Genomic DNA, 20,216 nt, shown 5'->3' on the forward strand with positions numbered 1-20,216 from the left:
TCCAGTTGCCCAAAACTTCTTAAAAAACGCTTAGAAACTGAAATCTCTGGCCATACAATAGATTATATTTCTATTTTGCTTCAATTCGTTACTCTGTCATACTTTAAGGTTAACGACGATGTAACATGGCCACTCTCTTACTCTAACCAAGTTATTTCAAGTTTGTAAATTAATTTTACACATCGGATGGATAAAACCTACGGATCTTTTTCCAAAAGTCACTGGATGTGAACAGAAAGCCAAAGGAAAGGCCAGCACGGGGGTCGAACCCGCAACCTTGGCGTTATTAGCACCATGCTCTAACCGATTAGGCTAACCAGCCACTTTTGCCCCATATCTACTCTCTTTTAATGAACTTGCTTTAATTTTGAGCCAGCTACTGACCTCTCAAAGCTTGATCTGTCCACAGTGAAAGGTAAAATACGTTGAAAGTTGACTAATTCTTAGAGAGCCCATCAAAAGCATAGGAACCAATCTTAAATGAGAATTGACAAGCTTTTTTTATATTATGAGCAATATGTTGCCACCAACCACTCTAACTTGTCACGTGATGAGCCAGTAAATTACGCCATTGCTTGGATTAGTTTTTGCCTGCATTACAATTAGTGACAGACTTAGCTGTAAATATTTACAGTTATATCGAATTCCAGTTGCCCAAAACTTCTTAAAAAACGCTTAGAAACTGAAATCTCTGGCCATACAATAGATTATATTTCTATTTTGCTTCAATTTATTACTCTGTCATACTTTAAGGTTAACGACGATGTAACATGGCCACTCTCTTACTCTAACCAAGTTATTTCAAGTTTGCAAATAATTTTACACATCGGATGGATAAAACCTACAGATCTTTTTCCAAAAGTCACTGGATGTGAACAGAAAGCCAAAGGAATGGCGAGCACAGGGGTCGAACCCGCAACCTTGGCGTTATTAGCACCATGCTCTAACCGATTGAGCTAACCGGCCACTTTTGTCCCATATCTACTCTCTTTTAATGATCTTGCTTTAATTTTGAGCCAGCTACTGACCTCTCAAAGCTTGATCTGTCCACAGTGAAAGGTAAAATACGTTGAAAGTTGACTAATTCTTAGAGAGCCCATCAAAAGCATAGGAACCAATCTTAAATGAGAATTGACAAGCTTTTTTTATATTATGAGCAATATGTTGCCACCAACCACTCTAACTTGTCACGTGATGAGCCAGTAAATTACGCCATTGCTTGGATTAGTTTTTGCCTGCATTACAATTAGTGATATACTTAGCTGTCAATATTTACAGTTATATCGAATTTCAGTTGCCCAAAACTTCTTAAAAAACGCTTAGAAACTGAAATCTCTGGCCATACAATAGATTATATTTCTATTTTGCTTCAATTCGTTACTCTGTCATACTTTAAGATTAACGACGATGTAACATGGCCACTCTCTTACTCTAACCAAGTTATTTCAAGTTTGTAATATAATTTTACACATTGGATGGATAAAACCTACGGATCTTTTTCCAAAAGTCACTGGATGTGAACAGAAAGCCAAAGGAATGGCCAGCACGGGGGTTGAACCCGCAACCTTGGTGTTATTAGCACCAGGCTCTAACCGATTGAGCTAACCAGCCACTTTTGCCCCATATCTACTCTCTTTTAATGATCTTGCTCTAATTTTGAGCCAGCTACTGACCTCTCAAAGCTTGATCTGTCCACAGTGAAAGGTAAAATATGTTGAAAGTTGACTAATTCTTAGAGAGCCCATCAAAAGCATAGGAACCAATCTTAAATGAGAATTGACAAGTTTTTTTATATTATGAGCAATATGTTGCCACCAACCACTCTAGCTTGTCAAGTGATGAGCCAGTAAATTACGCCATTGCTTGGATTAGTTTTTGCCTGCATTACAATTAGTGATAGACTTAGCTGTCAATATTTACAGTTATATCGAATTCCAGTTGCCCAAAACTTCTTAAAAAACACTTAGAAACTGAAATCTCTGGCCATAAAATAGATTATATTTCTATTTTGCTTCAAGTCGCTTGGATTAGTTTTGCCTGCATTACAATTAGTGATAGACTTAGCTGTCAATATTTACAGTTATATCGAATTCCAGTTGCCCAAAACTTCTTAAAAAACGCTTAGAAACTGAAATCTCTGGCCATACAATAGATTATGTTTCTATTTTGCCTCAATTCGTTACTCTGTCATACTTTAACGTTAACGACGATGTAACATGGCCACTCTCTTACTCTAACCAAGTTATTTCAAGTTTGTAAATTAATTTTACACATTGGATGGATAAAACCTACGGATCTTTTTCCAAAAGTCACTGGATGTGAACAGAAAGCCAAAGGAATGGCCAGCACGGGGGTCGAACCCGCAACCTTGGCGTTATTAGCAACACGCTCTAACTGATTGAGCTAACTGGCCACTTTTGCCCCATATCTACTCTTTTTTCATGAACTTGCTCTAATTTTGAGCCAGCTACTGACCTTTCAAAGCTTGATCTGTCCACAGTGAAAGGTAAAATACGTTGAAAGTTGACTAATTCTTAGAGAGCCCATCAAAAGCATAGGAACCAATCTTAAATGAGAATTGACAAGCTTTTTTTATATTATGAATAATATTTTGCCACCAACCACTCTAACTTGTCACATGATGAGCCAGTAAATTACGCCATTGCTTGGATTAGTTTTTGCCTGCATTACAATTAGTGATAGACTTAGCTGTCAATATTTACAGTTATATCGAATTCCAGTTGCCCAAAACCTCTTAAAAAACGCTTAGAAACTGAAATCTCTGGCCATAAAATAGATTATTTTTTTATTTTCGTTCAAGTCGCTTGGATTAGTTTTGCCTGCATTACAATTAGTGATAGACTTAGCTGTCAATATTTACAGTTATATCGAATTCCAGTTGCCCAAAACTTCTTAAAAAACGCTTAGAAACTGAAATCTCTGGCCATACAATAGATTATATTTCTATTTTGCTTCAATTCGTTACTCTGTCATACTTTAAGGTTAACGACGATGTAACATGGCCACTCTCTTACTCTAACCAAGTTATTTCAAGTTTGTAAATTAATTTTACACATTGGATGGATAAAACCTACGGATCTTTTTCCAAAAGTCACTGGATGTGAACAGAAAGCGAATGGCCAGCACGGGGGTCGAACCCGCAACCTTGGCGTTATTAGCACCACACTCTAACCGATTGAGCTAACCGGCCACTTTTGTCTCATATCTACTCTCTTTTAATGAACTTGCTCTAATTTTGAGCCAGCTACTGACCTCTCAAAGCTTGATCTGTCCACAGTGAAAGGTAAAATACGTTGAAAGTTGACTAATTCTTAGAGAGCCCATCAAAAGCATAGAAACCAATCTTAAATGAGAATTGACAAGCTTTTTTTATATTATGAGTAATATGTTGCCACCAACCACTCTAACTTGTCACATGATGAGCCAGTAAATTACACCATTGCTTGGATAAGTTTTTGCCTGCATTACAATTAGTGATAGACTTAGCTGTTAATATTTACAGTTATATCGAATTTCAGTTGCCCAAAACTTCTTAAAAAATGCTTAGAAACTGAAATCTCTGGCCATACAATAGATTATATTTCTATTTTGCTTCAATTCGTTACTCTGTCATACTTTAAGATTAACGACGATGTAACATGGCCACTCTCTTACTCTAACCAAGTTATTTCAAGTTTGTAATATAATTTTACACATTGGATGGATAAAACCTACGGATCTTTTTCCAAAAGTCACTGGATGTGAACAGAAAGCCAAAGGAATGGCCAGCACGGGGGTTGAACCCGCAACCTTGGTGTTATTAGCACCAGGCTCTAACCGATTGAGCTAACCAGCCACTTTTGCCCCATATCTACTCTCTTTTAATGATCTTGCTCTAATTTTGAGCCAGCTACTGACCTCTCAAAGCTTGATCTGTCCACAGTGAAAGGTAAAATACGTTGAAAGTTGACTAATTCTTAGAGAGCCCATCAAAAGCATAGGAACCAATCTTAAATGAGAATTGACAAGTTTTTTTATATTATGAGCAATATGTTGCCACCAACCACTCTAGCTTGTCAAGTGATGAGCCAGTAAATTACGCCATTGCTTGGATTAGTTTTTGCCTGCATTACAATTAGTGATAGACTTAGCTGTCAATATTTACAGTTATATCGAATTCCAGTTGCCCAAAACTTCTTAAAAAACACTTAGAAACTGAAATCTCTGGCCATAAAATAGATTATTTTTCTATTTTGCTTCAAGTCGCTTGGATTAGTTTTGCCTGCATTACAATTAGTGATAGACTTAGCTGTCAATATTTACAGTTATATCGAATTCCAGTTGCCCAAAACTTCTTAAAAAACGCTTAGAAACTGAAATCTCTGGCCATACAATAGATTATGTTTCTATTTTGCCTCAATTCGTTACTCTGTCATACTTTAACGTTAACGACGATGTAACATGGCCACTCTCTTACTCTAACCAAGTTATTTCAAGTTTGTAAATTAATTTTACACATTGGATGGATAAAACCTACGGATCTTTTTCCAAAAGTCACTGGATGTGAACAGAAAGCCAAAGGCATGGCCAGCACGGGAGTCAAACCCGCAACCTTGGCGTTATTAGCACCACGGTCTAACCGATTGAGCTACCTGGCCACTTTTGCCCCATATCTACTCTCTTTTAATGAACTTGCTCTAATTTTGAGCCAGCTACTGACCTCTCAAAGCTTGATCTGTCCACAGTGAAAGGTAAAATACGTTGAAAGTTGACTAATTCTTAGAGAGCCCATCAAAAGCATAGGAACCAATTTTAAATGAGAATTGACAAGTTTTTTTTTAATATTATGAGCAATATGTTGCAACCAACCACTCTAACTTGTCACGTGATGAGCCAGTAAATTACGCCATTGCTTGGATTAGTTTTTGCCTGCATTACAATTAGTGATAGACTTAGCTGTCAATATTTACAGTTATATCGAATTCCAGTTGCCCAAAACTTCTTAAAAAACGCTTAGAAACTGAAATCTCTGGCCATACAATAGATTATATTTCTATTTTACTTCAAGTTGCTTGGATTAGTTTTGCCTGCATTACAATTAGTGATAGACTTAGCTGTCAATATTTACAGTTATATCGAATTCCAGTTGCCCAAAACTTCTTAAAAAAACGCTTAGAAACTGAAATCTGTGGCCATAAAATAGATTATATTTCTATTTTGCTTCAAGTCGCTTGGATTAGTTTTGCCTGCATTACAATTAGTGATAGACTTAGCTGTCAATATTTACAGTTATATCGAATTCCATTTGCCCAAAACTTCTTAAAAAATGCTTAGAAACTGAAATCTCTGGCCATACAATAGATTATATTTCAATTTTGCTTCAATTCGTTACTCTGTCATACTTTAAGGTTAACGACGATGTAACATGGCCACTCTCTTACTCTAACCAAGTTACTTCAAGTTTGTAAATTAATTTTACACATCGGATGGATAAAACCTACGGATCTTTTTCCAAAAGTCACTGGATGTGAACAGAAAGCCAAAGGAATGGCCAGCACGGGGGTCGAACCCGCAACCTTGGCGTTATTAGCACCACGCTCTAACTGATTGAGCTAACCGGCCACTTTTGCCCCATATCTACTCTCTTTTAATGAACTTGCTCTAATTTTGAGCCAGCTACTGACCTCTCAAAGCTTGATCTGTCCACAGTGAAAGGTAAAATACGTTGAAAGTTGACTAATTCTTAGAGAGCCCATCAAAAGCATAGGAACCAATCTTAAATGAGAATTGACAAGCTTTTTTTATATTATGAGCAATATGTTGCCAACCAAAAAACTCTAACTTGTCACGTGATGAGCCAGTAAATTACGCCATTGCTTGGATTAGTTTTTGCCTGCATTACAATTAGTGATAGACTTAGCTGTCAATATTTACATTTATATCGAATTCCAGTTGCCCAAAACTTCTTAAAAAATGCTTAGAAACTGAAATCTCTGGCCATACAATAGATTATATTTCTATTTTGCTTCAAGTTGCTTGGATTAGTTTTGCCTGCATTACAATTAGTGATAGACTTGGCTGTCAATATTTACAGTTATATCGAATTAAAGTTGCCCAAAACTTCTTAAAAAACACTTAGAAACTGAAATCTCTGGCCATAAAATAGATTATTTTTCTATTTTGCTTCAAGTCGCTTGGATTAGTTTTGCCTGCATTACGATTAGTGATAGACTTAGCTGTCAATATTTACAGTTATATCGAATTCCAGTTGCCCAAAACTTCTTAAAAAACGCTTAGAAACTGAAATCTCTGGCCATACAATAGATTATATTTCTATTTTGCTTCAATTCGTTACCCTGTCATACTTTAAGGTTAACGACGATGTAACATGGCCACTCTCTTACTCTAACCAAGTTATTTCAAGTTTGTAAATTAATTTTACACATTGGATGCATAAAACCTACGGATCTTTTTCCAAAAGTCACTGGATGTTAACAGAAAGCCAAAGGAATGGCCAGCACGGGGGTCGAACCCGCAACCTTGGCGTTATTAGCACCACGCTCTAACCGATGGAGCTAACCAGCCACTTTTGCCCCATATCTACTCTCTTTTAATGAACTTGCTCTAATTTTGAGCCAGCTACTGACCTCTCAAAGCTTGATCTGTCCACAGTGAAAGGTAAAATACGTTGAAAGTTGACCAATTCTTAGAGAGCCCATCAAAAGCATAGGAACCAATCTTAAATGAGAATTGACAAGCTTTTTTTATATTATAAGCAATATGTTGCCAACAACCACTCTAACTTGTCACGTGATGAGCCAGTAAATTATGCCATTGCTTGGATTAGTTTTTGCCTGCATTACAATTAGTGATAGACTTAGCTGTCAATATTTACAGTTATATCGAATTCCAGTTGCCCAAAACTTCTTAAAAAACGCTTAGAAACTGAAATCTCTGGCCATACAATAGATTATATTTCTATTTTACTTCAAGTTGCTTGGATTAGTTTTGCCTGCATTACAATTAGTGATAGACTTAGCTGTCAATATTTACAGTTATATCGAATTCCAGTTGCCCAAAATTTCTTAAAAAACGCTTAGAAACTGAAATCTCTGGCCATAAAATAGATTATATTTCTATTTTGCTTCAAGTCGCTTGGATTAGTTTTGCCTGCATTACGATTAGTGATAGACTTAGCTGTCAATATTTACAGTTATATCGAATTCCAGTTGCCCAAAACTTCTTAAAAAACGCTTAGAAACTGAAATCTCTAGCCATACAATAGATTATATTTCTATTTTGCTTCAATTCATTACTCTGTCATACTTTAAGGTTAACGACGATGTAACATGGCCACTATCTTACTCTAACCAAGTTATTTCAAGTTTGTAAATTAATTTTACACATTGGATGGATAAAACCTACAGATCTTTTTCCAAAAGTCACTGGATGTGAACAGAAAGCCAAAGGAATGGCCAGCACGGGGGTCGAACCCGCAACCTTGGCGTTATTAGCACCACGCTCTAACCGATTGAGCTAACCGGCCACTTTAGCCCCATATCTACTCTCTTTTAATGAACTTGCTCTAATTTTGAGCCAGCTACTGACCTCTCAAAGCTTGATCTGTCCACAGTGAAAGGTAAAATACGTTGAAAGTTGACTAATTCTTAGAGAGCCCATCAAAAGCATAGGAACCAATCTTAAATGAGAATTGACAAGCTTTTTTTATATTATGAGCAATATGTTGCCACCAACCACTCTAACTTGTCTAACCCGCAACCTTGGCCTTATTAGCACCACACTCTAACCGATTGAGCTAACCGGCCACTTTTGTCTCATATCTACTCTCTTTTAATGAACTTGCTCTAATTTTGAGCCAGCTACTGACCTCTCAAAGCTTGATCTGTCCACAGTGAAAGGTAAAATACGTTGAAAGTTGACTAATTCTTAGAGAGTGATAGACTTAGCTGTCAATATTTACAGTTATATCGAATTCCAGTTGCCCAAAACCTCTTAAAAAACGCTTAGAAACTGAAATCTCTGGCCATAAAATAGATTATTTTTTTATTTTCGTTCAAGTCGCTTGGATTAGTTTTGCCTGCATTACAATTAGTGATAGACTTAGCTGTCAATATTTACAGTTATATCGAATTCCAGTTGCCCAAAACTTCTTAAAAAACGCTTAGAAACTGAAATCTCTGGCCATACAATAGATTATATTTCTATTTTGCTTCAATTCGTTACTCTGTCATACTTTAAGGTTAACGACGATGTAACATGGCCACTCTCTTACTCTAACCAAGTTATTTCAAGTTTGTAAATTAATTTTACACATTGGATGGATAAAACCTACGGATCTTTTTCCAAAAGTCACTGGATGTGAACAGAAAGCGAATGGCCAGCACGGGGGTCGAACCCGCAACCTTGGCGTTATTAGCACCACACTCTAACCGATTGAGCTAACCGACCACTTTTGTCTCATATCTACTCTCTTTTAATGAACTTGCTCTAATTTTGAGCCAGCTACTGACCTCTCAAAGCTTGATCTGTCCACAGTGAAAGGTAAAATACGTTGAAAGTTGACTAATTCTTAGAGAGCCCATCAAAAGCATAGAAACCAATCTTAAATGAGAATTGACAAGCTTTTTTTATATTATGAGTAATATGTTGCCACCAACCACTCTAACTTGTCACGTGATGAGCCAGTAAATTACACCATTGCTTGGATTAGTTTTTGCCTGCATTACAATTAGTGATAGACTTAGCTGTCAATATTTACAGTTATATCGAATTTCAGTTGCCCAAAACTTCTTAAAAAACGCTTAGAAACTGAAATCTCTGGCCATACAATAGATTATATTTATATTTTGCTTCAATTCGTTACTCTGTCATACTTTAAGATTAACGACGATGTAACATGGCCACTCTCTTACTCTAACCAAGTTATTTCAAGTTTGTAAATTAATTTTACACATTGGATGGATAAAACCTACGGATCTTTTTCCAAAAGTCACTAGATGTGAACAGAAAGCCAAATGAATTGCCAGCACGGGGGTCGAACCCGCAACCTTGGCGTTATTAGCACCACGCTCTAACCGATTGAGCTAACCGGCCACTTTTGCCCCATATCTACTCTCTTTTAATGAACTTGCTCTAATTTTGAGCCAGCTACTGACCTCTCAAAGCTTGATCTGTCCACAGTGAAAGGTAAAATACGTTGAAAGTTGACTAATTCTTAGAGAGCCCATCAAAAGCATAGGAACCAATCTTAAATGAGAATTGACAAGCTTTTTTTATATTATGAGCAATATGTTGCCAACAACCACTCTAACTTGTCACGTGATGAGCCAGTAAATTATGCCATTGCTTGGATTAGTTTTTGCCTGCATTACAATTAGTGATAGACTTAGCTGTCAATATTTACAGTTATATCGAATTCCAGTTGCCCAAAACTTCTTAAAAAACGCTTAGAAACTGAAATCTCTGGCCATACAATAGATTATATTTCTATTTTACTTCAAGTTGCTTGGATTAGTTTTGCCTGCATTACAATTAGTGATAGACTTAGCTGTCAATATTTACAGTTATATCGAATTCCAGTTGCCCAAAACTTCTTAAAAAAACGCTTAGAAACTGAAATCTGTGGCCATAAAATAGATTATATTTCTATTTTGCTTCAAGTCGCTTGGATTAGTTTTGCCTGCATTACAATTAGTGATAGACTTAGTTGTCAATATTTACAGTTATATCGAATTCCATTTGCCCAAAACTTCTTAAAAAACGCTTAGAAACTGAAATCTCTGGCCATACAATAGATTATATTTCAATTTTGCTTCAATTCGTTACTCTGTCATACTTTAAGGTTAACGACGATGTAACATGGCCACTCTCTTACTCTAACCAAGTTATTTCAAGTTTGCAAATTAATTTTACAGATTGGATGGATAAAACCTACGGATCTTTTTCCAAAAGTCACTGGATGTGAACAGAAAGCCAAAAGAATGGCCAGCACGGGGGTCGAACCCGCAACCTTGGCGTTATTAGCACCACGCTCTAACCGATTGAGCTAACCGGCCACTTTAGCCCCATATCTACTCTCTTTTAATGAACTTGCTCTAATTTTGAGCCAGCTACTGACCTCTCAAAGCTTGATCTGTCCACAGTGAAAGGTAAAATACGTTGAAAGTTGACTAATTCTTAGAGAGCCCATCAAAAGCATAGGAACCAATCTTAAATGAGAATTGACAAGCTTTTTTTATATTATGAGCAATATGTTGCCACCAACCACTCTAACTTGTCTAACCCGCAACCTTGGCGTTATTAGCACCACACTCTAACCGATTGAGCTAACCGGCCACTTTTGTCTCATATCTACTCTCTTTTAATGAACTTGATCTAATTTTGAGCCAGCTACTGACCTCTCAAAGCTTGATCTGTCCACAGTGAAAGGTAAAATACGTTGAAACTTGACTAATTCTTAGAGAGTGATAGACTTAGCTGTCAATATTTACAGTTATATCGAATTCCAGTTGCCCAAAACCTCTTAAAAAACGCTTAGAAACTGAAATCTCTGGCCATAAAATACATTATTTTTTTATTTTCGTTCAAGTCGCTTGGATTAGTTTTGCCTGCATTACAATTAGTGATAGACTTAGCTGTCAATATTTACAGTTATATCGAATTCCAGTTGCCCAAAACTTCTTAAAAAACGCTTAGAAACTGAAATCTCTGGCCATACAATAGATTATATTTCTATTTTGCTTCAATTCGTTACTCTGTCATACTTTAAGGTTAACGACGATGTAACATGGCCACTCTCTTACTCTAACCAAGTTTTTTCAAGTTTGTAAATTAATTTTACACATTGGATGGATAAAACCTACGGATGTTTTTCCAAAAGTCACTGGATGTGAACAGAAAGCGAATGGCCAGCACGGGGGTCGAACCCGCAACCTTGGCATTATTAGCACCACACTCTAACCGATTGAGCTAACCGGCCACTTTTGTCTCATATCTACTCTCTTTTAATGAACTTGCTCTAATTTTGAGCCAGCTACTGACCTCTCAAAGCTTGATCTGTCCACAGTGAAAGGTAAAATACGTTGAAAGTTGACTAATTCTTAGAGAGCCCATCAAAAGCATAGAAACCAATCTTAAATGAGAATTGACAAGCTTTTTTTATATTATGAGTAATATGTTGCCACCAACCACTCTAACTTGTCACGTGATGAGCCAGTAAATTACACCATTGCTTGGATTAGTTTTTGCCTGCATTACAATTAGTGATAGACTTAGCTGTCAATATTTACAGTTATATCGAATTTCAGTTGCCCAAAACTTCTTAAAAAACGCTTAGAAACTGAAATCTCTGGCCATACAATAGATTATATTTCTATTTTGCTTCAATTCGTTACTCTGTCATACTATAAGATTAACGACTATGTAACATGGCCACTCTCTTACTCTAACCAAGTTATTTCAAGTTTGTAAATTAATTTTACACATTGGATGGATAAAACCTACGGATCTTTTTCCAAAAGTCACTAGATGTGAACAGAAAGCCAAAGGAATTGCCAGCACGGGGGTCGAACCCGCAACCTTGGCGTTATTAGCACCACGCTCTAACCGATTGAGCTAACCAGCCACTTTTGCCCCATATCTACTCTCTTTTAATGAACTTGCTCTAATTTTGAGCCAGCTACTGACCTCTCAAAGCTTGATCTGTCCACAGTGAAAGGTAAAATACGTTGAAAGTTGACTAATTCTTAGAGAGCCCATCAAAAGCATAGGAACCAATCTTAAATGAGAATTGACAAGCTTTTTTTATATTATGAGCAATATGTTGCCAACAACCACTCTAACTTGTCACGTGATGAGCCAGTAAATTATGCCATTGCTTGGATTAGTTTTTGCCTGCATTACAATTAGTGATAGACTTAGCTGTCAATATTTACAGTTATATCGAATTCCAGTTGCCCAAAACTTTTTAAAAAACGCTTAGAAACTGAAATCTCTGGCCATACAATAGATTATATTTCTATTTTACTTCAAGTTGCTTGGATTAGTTTTGCCTGCATTACAATTAGTGATAGACTTAGCTGTCAATATTTACAGTTATATCGAATTCCAGTTGCCCAAAACTTCTTAAAAAAACGCTTAGAAACTGAAATCTGTGGCCATAAAATAGATTATATTTCTATTTTGCTTCAAGTCGCTTGGATTAGTTTTGCCTGCATTACAATTAGTGATAGACTTAGCTGTCAATATTTACAGTTATATCGAATTCCATTTGCCCAAAACTTCTTAAAAAACGCTTAGAAACTGAAATCTCTGGCCATACAATAGATTATATTTCAATTTTGCTTCAATTCGTTACTCTGTCATACTTTAAGGTTAACGACGATGTAACATGGCCACTCTCTTACTCTAACCAAGTTACTTCAAGTTTGTAAATTAATTTTACACATTGGATGGATAAAACCTACGGATCTTTTTCCAAAAGTCACTGGATGTGAACAGAAAGCCAAAGGAATGGCCAGCACGGGGGTCGAACCCGCAACCTTGGCGTTATTAGCACCATGCTCTAACTGATTGAGCTAACCGGCCACTTTTGCCCCATATCTACTCTCTTTTAATGAACTTGCTCTAATTTTGAGCCAGCTACTGACCTCTCAAAGCTTGATCTGTCCACAGTGAAAGGTAAAATACGTTGAAAGTTGACTAATTCTTAGAGAGCCCATCAAAAGCATAGGAACCAATCTTAAATGAGAATTGACAAGCTTTTTTTATATTATGAGCAATATGTTGCCAACCAAAAAACTCTAACTTGTCACGTGATGAGCCAGTAAATTACGCCATTGCTTGGATTAGTTTTTGCCTGCATTACAATTAGTGATAGACTTAGCTGTCAATATTTACAGTTATATCGAATTCCAGTTGCCCAAAACTTCTTAAAAAATGCTTAGAAACTGAAATCTCTGGCCATACAATAGATTATATTTCTATTTTGCTTCAAGTTGCTTGGATTAGTTTTGCCTGCATTACAATTAGTGATAGACTTGGCTGTCAATATTTACAGTTATATCGAATTAAAGTTGCCCAAAACTTCTTAAAAAACACTTAGAAACTGAAATCTCTGGCCATAAAATAGATTATTTTTCTATTTTGCTTCAAGTCGCTTGGATTAGTTTTGCCTGCATTACGATTAGTGATAGACTTAGCTGTCAATATTTACAGTTATATCGAATTCCAGTTGCCCAAAACTTCTTAAAAAACGCTTAGAAACTGAAATCTCTGGCCATACAACAGATTATATTTCTATTTTGCTTCAATTCGTTACCCTGTCATACTTTAAGGTTAACGACGATGTAACATGGCCACTCTCTTACTCTAACCAAGTTATTTCAAGTTTGTAAATTAATTTTACACATTGGATGCATAAAACCTACGGATCTTTTTCCAAAAGTCACTGGATGTTAACAGAAAGCCAAAGGAATGGCCAGCACGGGGGTCGAACCCGCAACCTTGGCGTTATTAGCACCGCGCTCTAACCGATTGAGCTAACCAGCCACTTTTGCCCCATATCTACTCTCTTTTAATGAACTTGCTCTAATTTTGAGCCAGCTACTGACCTCTTAAAGCTTGATCTGTCCACAGTGAAAGGTAAAATACGTTGAAAGTTGACCAATTCTTAGAGAGCCCATCAAAAGCATAGGAACCAATCTTAAATGAGAATTGACAAGCTTTTTTTATATTATAAGCAATATGTTGCCAACAACCACTCTAACTTGTCACGTGATGAGCCAGTAAATTATGCCATTGCTTGGATTAGTTTTTGCCTGCATTACAATTAGTGATAGACTTAGCTGTCAATATTTACAGTTATATCGAATTCCAGTTGCCCAAAACTTCTTAAAAAACGCTTAGAAACTGAAATCTCTGGCCATACAATAGATTATATTTCTATTTTACTTCAAGTTGCTTGGATTAGTTTTGCCTGCATTACAATTAGTGATAGACTTAGCTGTCAATATTTACAGTTATATCGAATTCCAGTTGCCCAAAACTTCTTAAAAAACGCTTAGAAACTGAAATCTGTGGCCATAAAATAGATTATATTTCTATTTTGCTTCAAGTCGCTTGGATTAGTTTTGCCTGCATTACAATTAGTGATAGACTTAGCTGTCAATATTTACAGTTATATCGAATTCCATTTGCCCAAAACTTCTTAAAAAATGCTTAGAAACTGAAATCTCTGGCCATACAATAGATTATATTTCTATTTTGCTTCAATTCGTTACTCTGTCATACTTTAAGGTTAACGACGATGTAACATGGCTACTCTCTTACCCAAACCAAGTTCTTTCAAGTTTGTAAATTAATTTTACACATTGGATGGATAAAACCTACGGATCTTTTTCCAAAAGTCACTGGATGTGAACAGAAAGCCAAAGGAATGGCCAGTACGAAGGTCGAACCCGCAACCTTGGCGTTATTAGCACCATGCTCTAACCGATTGAGCTAACCGGCCACTTTTGCCCCATATCTACTCTTTTTTAATGATCTTTCTCTAATTTTGAGCCAGTTACTGACCTCTCAAAGCTTGATCTGTCCACAGTGAAAGGTAAAATACGTTGAAAGTTGACTAATTCTTAGAGAGCCCATCAAAAGCATAGGAACCAATCTTAAATGAGAATTGACAAGCTTTTTTTATATTATGAGCAATATGTTGCCACCAACCACTCTAACTTGTCACGTGATGAGCCAGTAAATTACGCCATTGCTTGGATTAGTTTTTGCCTGCATTACAATTAGTGATAGACTTAGCTGTCAATATTTACAGTTATATCGAATTCCAGTTGCCCAAAACTTCTTAAAAAACGCTTAGAAACTGAAATCTCTGGCCATACAATAGATTATATTTCTATTTTGCTTCAAGTTGCTTGGATTAGTTTTGCCTGCATTACAATTAGTGATAGACTTAGCTGTCAATATTTACAGTTATATCGAATTCCAGTTGCCCAAAATTTCTTAAAAAACGCTTAGAAACTGAAATCTCTGGCCATAAAATAGATTATATTTCTATTTTGCTTCAAGTCGCTTGGATTAGTTTTGCCTGCATTACGATTAGTGATAGACTTAGCTGTCAATATTTACAGTTATATCGAATTCCAGTTGCCCAAAACTTCTTAAAAAACGCTTAGAAACTGAAATCTCTGGCCATACAATAGATTATATTTCTATTTTGCTTCAATTCATTACTCTGTCATACTTTAAGGTTAACGACGATGTAACATGGCCACTATCTTACTCTAACCAAGTTATTTCAAGTTTGTAAATTAATTTTACACATTGGATGGATAAAACCTACAGATCTTTTTCCAAAAGTCACTGGATGTGAACAGAAAGCCAAAGGAATGGCCAGCACGGGGGTCGAACCCGTAACCTTGGCATTATTAGCACCACGCTCTAACCGATTGAGCTAACCGGCCACTTTTGCCCCATATCTACTCTTTTTTAATGATCTTGCTCTAATTTTGAGCCAGCTACTGACCTCTCAAAGCTTGATCTGTCCACAGTGAAAGGTAAAATACGTTGAAAGTTGACTAATTCTTAGAGAGCCCATCAAAAGCATAGGAACCAATCTTAAATGAGAATTGACAAGCTTTTTTTATATTATGAGCAATATGTTGCCACCAACCACTCTAACTTGGCACGTGATGAGCCAGTAAATTACACCATTGCTTGGATTAGTTTTTGCCTGCATTACAATTAGTGATAGACTTAGCTGTCAATATTTACAGTTATATCGAATTCCAGTTGCCCAAAACTTCTTAAAAAACGCTTAGAAACTGAAATCTCTGGCCATACAATAGATTATATTTCTATTTTGCTTCAAGTTGCTTGGATTAGTTTTGCCTGCATTACAATTAGTGATAGACTTAGCTGTCAATATTTACAGTTATATCGAATTCCAGTTGCCCAAAACTTCTTATAAAACGCTTAGAAACTGAAATCTCTGGCCATAAAATAGATTATATTTCTATTTTGCTTCAAGTCGCTTGGATTAGTTTTGCCTGCATTATGATTAGTGATAGACTTAGCTGTCAATACTTACAGTTATATCGAATTCCAGTTGCCCAAAACTTCTTAAAAAATGCTTAGAAACTGAAATCTCTGGCCATACAATAGATTATATTTCTATTTTGCTTCAATTCGTTACTCTGTCATACTTTAAGGTTAACGACGATGTAACATGGCCTTTCTCTTACTCTAACCAAGTTATTTCAAGTTTGTAAATTAATTTTACACATTGGATGGATAAAACCTACGGATCTTTTTCCAAAAGTCACTGGATGGGAACAGAAAGCCAAAGGAATAGCCAGCACGGGGGTCAAACCCGCAACCTTGGTGTTATTAGCACCACGCTCTAACCGATTGAGCTAACCGGCCACTTTTGCCCCATATCCACTCTTTTTTAATGAACTTGCTCTAATTTTGAGCCAGCTACTGACCTCTCAAAGCTTGATCTGTCCACAGTGAAAGGTAAAATACGTTGAAAGTTGACTAATTCTTAGAGAGCCCATCAAAAGCATAGGAACCAATCTTAAATGAGAATTGACAAGCTTTTTTTATATTATGAGCAATATTTTGCCACCAACCACTCTAACTTGTCACGTGATGAGCCAGTAAATTATGCCATTGCTTGGATTAGTTTTTGCCTGCATTACAATTAGTGATAGACTTAGCTGTCAATATTTACAGTTATATCGAAGTCCAGTTGCCCAAAACTTCTTAAAAAACGCTTAGAAACTGAAATCTCTGGCCATACAATAGAATATATTTCTATTTTACTTCAAGTCGCTTGGATTAGTTTTGCCTGCATTACAATTAGTGATAGAATTAGCTGTCAATATTTACAGTTATATCGCATTCCAGTTGCCCAAAACTTCTTAAAAAATGCTTAGAAACTGAAATTTCTGGCCATACAATAGATTATATTAGATTATATTTCTATTTTGCTTCAATTCGTTACTCTGTCATACTTTAAGGTTAACGACGATGCAACATGGCCACTCTCTTACTCTAACCAAGTTATTTCAAGTTTGTAAATTAATTTTACACATTGGATGGATAAAACCTACGGATCTTTTTCCAAAAGTCACTGGATGTGAACAGAAAGCCAAGAGAATTGCCAGCACTGGGGACGAACCCGCAACCTTGGTGTTATTAGCACCACGCTCTAACCGATTGAGCTAACCGGCCACTTTTACCCCATATCTACTCTCTTTTAATGAACTTGCTGTAATTTTGAGCCAGCTACTGACCTCTCAAAGCTTGATCTGTCCACAGTGAAAGGTAAAATACGTTGAAAGTTGACTAATTCTTTGAGAGCCCATCAAAAGCATAGGAACCAATCTTAAATGAGAATTGACAAGCTTTTATTATATTATGAGTAGAGATGAGCGAATTGGTTGCGGTTCGGCTCGAGGTCGGCTCGCCGAACGGGGGTCCCGTTCGAGTTCGGTTCGTCGAACGTTCGACAAACCGAACTAGAACCAATAGGCTATAATGGGAGGCAATCACAAACACATAAAAATGCATTATAAATGTACACAAACAGTTAATAAACATTGCCATAACACTTACCGGTCCCCGCAATCCCTTATGCACTCTGTCTCCTGCCGCTATTCCATCCGATGATCGCTGAATCCTCCCGTGACCGGCACTGCCAGCAGAGATGCAGGACCTGTCGTGACGTCAAAATAGCCATGTGACCAGTCACGTGGCTATTATCTCATTGGCTACAGACTGGTCACATGACTATGACGCGTCATGTAGGACCTGCGAGTGCATCTCTCCGGTACACGGTGCACATATGTGTATCGCCGTGTACCGGCGACATGCTCTAGCACACGGTCGACTCCCCGTTCCGTTAGGGACCGGCTGACACAGCCGGTCATTAACGGAGATCACCGTTGCCATAGCAACGCAGTTAGCGGTGACGTCATCGCTAACCGCAGCTCCGAGAGCACCGTTGCTATGGTAACGCGTCTGTCAGCGTTACCGCTGTTACCGCTGACAGCCAGCACTAATCACTCACGGAGTGAAGGCTGCACACTGCTTCCCGATTGTAGTGAGGATTGTACTGAGGATGAGGTTCCCCAGCCCCAAGTGATGGGCTGGTGAACCTCATCCTCACTACAATCGTCACTACTACTACACTAGTGAGGATTGTAGTGAGGATGAGGTTCCCCAGCTCATCAAGTGATGGGCTGGTGAACCTCATCCTCACTACAATCCTCACTACTACCACACTAGAAAGAAAGAAGACAGAAGAGCAGGATCGTGGAGGGCTGACAGGGGGTAATAAAGATGGAGTCTCTAATGTGTCTGTGTATTTATTTCTATTAAAGTATTTTTTCTCTGTGTGGTGTCTTTTTTTAACCCTTTATTGGAGATTCTTAATGGCCGGGTCAAACGTGCCTGACATTAAGAATCTCTGGCTTAATACTGGCTAGTAAAACAAAGCCAGTATTAACTCATGATTACCCAACAAGCCACCCGGCTCCAGGGCTGTTGGAAGAGTTGGATACAGTGACAGATGATGGCGCTTCTATGAGAGCGCCATTTTCTGGGACGGCTGCGGACTGAAATCCGCAGCAGAGGCGCCCAGAAACCTTGGGCTAACCTGTGCTGTGGATTCCAATCCCCAGCTGCCTAGTTGTACCCGGCTGCACACAAAAATGGGGCGAAGCCCACGTCATTTGTTTTTTAATTATTTCATGAAATAAGTGAAATAATTAAAAAAAAATGGGCTTCCCTATATTTTTGGTTCCCAGCCGGGTACAAATAGGCAACTGGGGGTTGGAGGCAGCCCGTGGCTGCCTGCTGTACCTGGCTAGCATACAAAAATATGGCGAAGCCCACGTCATTTTTTTGGTGGGCAAAAAAATTCTGCATACAGTCCTGGATGGAGTATGCTGAGCCTTGTAGTTCTGCAGCTGCTGTCTGCTCTTCTCCATACAGACAGACAGCAGCTGCAGAACTACAAGGCTCAGCATACTCCATCCAGGACTGTATGCAGAAGTTTTTTGCCCCCTGAAAAAATTATGTGGGCTTCGCCATATTTTTGTATGCTAGCCAGGTACAGCAGGCAGGTACAGCTGCCCCCAACCCCCAGTTGCCTATTTGTACCCGGCTGGGCACCAAAAATAAAGGGAAGCCCTTTTTTTATTATTTCATGAATTTCATGAAATAATTAGAAAACAAATTACGTAGGCTTCGCCCCATTTTTGTGTCCAGCCAGGTACAACTAGGCAGCTGGGGATTGGAATCCGCAGCACAGGTTGGCCTGAGCTTTCTGGGCCTCACTGCTGCGAATTGCAGTCTGCAGCCGCCTCAGAAAATGGCACTTTCATAGAAGCGCCATCTTCTGGCGCTGTATCCAACTCTTCCAGCACCTGCCTGCTGTACCTGGCTAGCATACAAAAATATGGCGAAGCTCACGTCCTTTTTTTGTAGTTTTTTGGCAAAAAAAATAAAAAATGCTTCCCTGGATTTTCCATTGCCAGTGAAGGTAACACCAAGCAGTGGGGGTTAGCAGCCAGTAGCTGCTTGGATTACCCTTAGCTAGCAATACAAAAAATGCAGCGGGAGCCCATATATATTTTTTTTAATTGTTTATTTAAATAACTAAAAATAAAATGGGCTTCCCTGTATTTTGATTGCTGGACATCACAGTGCTGTAAAAATAAATCTTTAAAAAAATTGCGTAGCGCTCCACGGTATTTTTGATTCTCAGCAGATAAAGCAGACAGCTATGGGTTGCCACCCCCATCTGCCTGCCGTTACCTTGGTTGGCAATCAAAATACAGGGAAGCCCATTAACTTTTTCTATTTAAAAAATAGTTAAAAAAAAAATGACGTTGGGTCCCCCCATTTTTGATAGCCAGCTAGGGTAAAGCAGACGGCTGTAGCCTGAAAACCACAGCTGGCAGCTTTACCGTGGTTGGGGATCCAATGTGGAGGTCCCCTCAGGCTCTTTTTTATAATTATTTTATAAATATTAATAATTACACAATAAAAGTAGGGTCCCCCCAAAATTGGATCACCAGCCAAGGTAAAGCGGACAGCTGTGGTCTGGTATTCAAAGGGTGGGAAGGTCCATAGTTATTGGGCCTTCACAGCCTAAAAATAGCAGGCCGCAGGCACCC

At 37.8% G+C, this 20,216-nt stretch overlaps 4 non-coding genes across 4 annotated transcripts; all 4 read right to left on the reverse strand.

Moving 5' to 3' along the window:
• Nucleotides 1-3,137: 3,137 nt before the first annotated feature.
• Nucleotides 3,138-3,211, reverse strand: TRNAI-AAU (transfer RNA isoleucine (anticodon AAU)). The gene has a single exon. It is a non-coding gene; the product is annotated as a tRNA-Ile (tRNA).
• A 4,261-nt stretch (nucleotides 3,212-7,472) lies between these two features.
• Nucleotides 7,473-7,546, reverse strand: TRNAI-AAU (transfer RNA isoleucine (anticodon AAU)). The gene has a single exon. It is a non-coding gene; the product is annotated as a tRNA-Ile (tRNA).
• Nucleotides 7,547-10,002: 2,456 nt separating this feature from the next.
• TRNAI-AAU (transfer RNA isoleucine (anticodon AAU)) lies at nucleotides 10,003-10,076 on the reverse strand. The gene has a single exon. It is a non-coding gene; the product is annotated as a tRNA-Ile (tRNA).
• A 5,341-nt stretch (nucleotides 10,077-15,417) lies between these two features.
• Nucleotides 15,418-15,491, reverse strand: TRNAI-AAU (transfer RNA isoleucine (anticodon AAU)). The gene has a single exon. It is a non-coding gene; the product is annotated as a tRNA-Ile (tRNA).
• Nucleotides 15,492-20,216: the final 4,725 nt, after the last annotated feature.

Source organism: Anomaloglossus baeobatrachus, chromosome 4 (genome assembly GCF_048569485.1).
Source record: "Anomaloglossus baeobatrachus isolate aAnoBae1 chromosome 4, aAnoBae1.hap1, whole genome shotgun sequence".
Classification (NCBI taxonomy): Eukaryota; Metazoa; Chordata; class Amphibia; order Anura; family Aromobatidae; genus Anomaloglossus; species Anomaloglossus baeobatrachus.